The sequence below is a fragment of the Neopsephotus bourkii genome, unplaced genomic scaffold (assembly GCF_033783945.1).
Source record: "Neopsephotus bourkii isolate Nb327-2 ecotype Australia unplaced genomic scaffold, CSIRO-AGI_Nbou_v1 NB_989, whole genome shotgun sequence".
Classification (NCBI taxonomy): domain Eukaryota; kingdom Metazoa; phylum Chordata; class Aves; order Psittaciformes; family Psittacidae; genus Neopsephotus; species Neopsephotus bourkii.
Genome location: NW_026901481.1, coordinates 313916 through 316689, shown reverse-complemented (window position 1 = coordinate 316689; position 2774 = coordinate 313916). Strand labels below are relative to the sequence as shown.

Below are 2774 nucleotides of genomic sequence, written 5' to 3'. Positions count from 1 at the left end.
GCAGCCTCTCAGGGATGGTGCTTGTTCATCTGTTGAAATACCTGAAGGTATTTCAAGGAGGAAGGAATTGGGCTCTTTTCAGTGAGGCCATTGAAAAAAACAAAAGGCAATGGGGCAAGAATGAAACACAAAAAGCTCTCAAATACTTTTTCATTGTGTTACTGAGCACTGGAACAGGCTGCCCAGGAAGATAAAGAGTTTAGATCCTTGAAGACAACAAAAAGCAATCTGGGTCAAAAACAATTGGCTCCAGATTGAACTCATTGAACAACAGGTTGGACTAGGCAACCTCCAAAAGCAGCTTCCAACCTATATCGTTCTGTGAGTCTGTGATTTCCCATTGAACAGGGCATCCAAGAAGGGAAGGAACACAAGGAGACACAAGTTACAATGCAGCATAAACTTTAATGAGTAAAAAGAGAGAAACAAAGCAGTGCATCCTGGAAGAGACAATGTCCAGGCTGCTACAAGGGCACCTGACACTCAGGCACCTCTTCACAGCAGCAGGACACACACCTTCATCTGACACACATGGGGAGACAGCGATGAGCAGGGACCCTCTGTGCTTACTACAGGATGAACACATGGCACAGGACAACAGGAGGCAACAAGGATTCATGATGTGGAGAAGAAAGCAGGAGAAGAAGACATCAGCTGGTTGTGATTCCAGACACCGCAGGTTGGCACCTTGTTTGTCTCCCTCCCTTGAAGGACACAAGGATGCTCAACCCATCTGGGAACTCTGGCCAGCAGCAATGTCCTCAGTCCAGCACCTGGTTTTGGGCTTCCTGGTCCACGCACTCACTGGATGCCCAGCCTGGTTTTAACAGGGCAGGCACCTTCTGCCGCAGTAGCGGCCACCAAGACCAGAGAGGCTGAAGCCCCCAGAGTTGATGGGAACTCCTGCCTCACTCAGGATGCTGCCAACAGCAGCAGAGGTGGAGGATCCCACGGCGGTGTTCTGGGGGAAGGAGCTGAGGATGGGTCCGGGCAGGGTCACCACCACAGGAGAGGGCTGGATCACCACACGGGAGTCCTGGCACTGCCTGACACAGGGCTCGTTGCAGCTGTTGGCCAGTGGGGTTGGCCCACAGGGACGGCACAGATCATAGCAGGACATGGCTGTGGGATGGAGGTGGACCTGGGAGAGAGAGCAGGGAAAGCACAGGCAGTGTGTGAGGGGCAGCCTGTTCAGCCAGAGCAAAGGCACAGGCTTGGGAGCAGGAACAAGCTTTGTAGGGAAGAAGAGAATCTTATGAGTTGCAGTCCTCAATCAGGCCCTGCAAAGACAGAGAAAACCTTCTCCCACCTCCCCACAGTTTGGCAAAGAGAATGGAGATGAGTGGCAAAACACAACTGAGGTAAAGACTCAGTCAAGAACAGAAGACAACGAGAAAAATTGCAAAGACAAACAGAAGAAGACACTTGCTACTTACCTTGTTCACCAAGGAGAAGGCAAGAGAAGTGAATGAGGGAGAGCCCTTACTGGACTATCTTATATACTGCTCAGGACTGCCCCAGGCCCAGAGGAAGACTTTGTGCATGGAATGTGTTTCCCAGCAAGCTCTTCCTACCTCCAGAGCATCACAATTTAAAAAATTACTGGGTTTATTTCTGCCCTGCAACCTTCTCTTTTCATTTCCCTGTTCATGACGTGCCCATTCAGCCACACAGGCTCCTTTCAACTGACACTATTAGAGGCCAAAAGGTTTCCAGGGGAAATGACATGTAAGCACAGGTAGATGTTGCAGCCAGTGATGAGGAGTATCCTACCTCACGAAGTGAACAAGCCCCTTGCCCTGCGGGGCCTCACTTTAAAGCATTTCCTGATGCATGGGTCCTGTCTGCTCATAACCCTGAGGCTTCAGCCTGGACATCCACACATAAGAGTCAGCCTGCATCAGCTGCCCACCCTAGTTCTGTGCTCATTCACACTTGATTAGCCATCACCTTTCTAGGCAGGGCACCTCTGTTATGGAGTTTAGACATGCTCTCTGAGACTGACCTTTGACCTCACCAGAAGTTGTTCTGCCTCTTTTGCCATCTTCCTTCTCTCCCTCATCCCCACCAACCTTTAACGGCAGAGTACCAGTGCTTAAGATCCAGGCTATTCCCCATCCAACACCCTTTGCTAGAGACCACGGGCAAAGCTGGATGCACCCAAGTAACCAAGGCATATCTTGGCCAATCGATACACATCCTTCTTCTTTCATGTGTCTTTGACACCACTTCTGCTTTAACCACAGAGACAGCTGCAGACCAGGCATGACCAAATACATGGCAGGATTTTCACAAGACACACAACCCTGTTCAGCTGCTAGCAAGGTCTCTATGTTTCTTTGCAAGTACAATCAGAGGAGCACAGAACAGCAGGTGCCTCCTACTGTACCTGAAGCACAACCAGAGCAGGAGCACAAAGTATTGCCTGCATGTGATGGAGGGACTTTGAACTGAGGTAATGCAGTGCCATGTCTTCAGTCTCCCCAGCTTGTGGTATGGTTGGAGAAACAAAATGATCACCACTTGGGACCTCCCTAAGCCCAGCTTGCTCAGCAGCTGAGTGGGTTTTCTAGAAACTTTGCATCATAACTGTGTCATTATTACTTCCCTACACAGTACAGTGACAGATAAAGAATAACTCTGGAACATTTTTTTTTTTTTTTTCAGCACAAGACTGCTTTAGCAGGGACAAACGTGCTTTTACTGCTGCATTCTAGCCCTGCGCAATTTCCAGCACATATCACCAGCACTGCCCATCTCTTTCAGGTGAGGAA

General features: G+C 49.5%; 1 pseudogene; it reads right to left on the bottom strand.

Annotated features, from left to right (window-relative positions):
- Positions 1–823: 823 nt before the first annotated feature.
- LOC133215551 (feather beta keratin-like) lies at positions 824–1544 on the bottom strand (annotated as a pseudogene).
- Positions 1545–2774: the final 1230 nt, after the last annotated feature.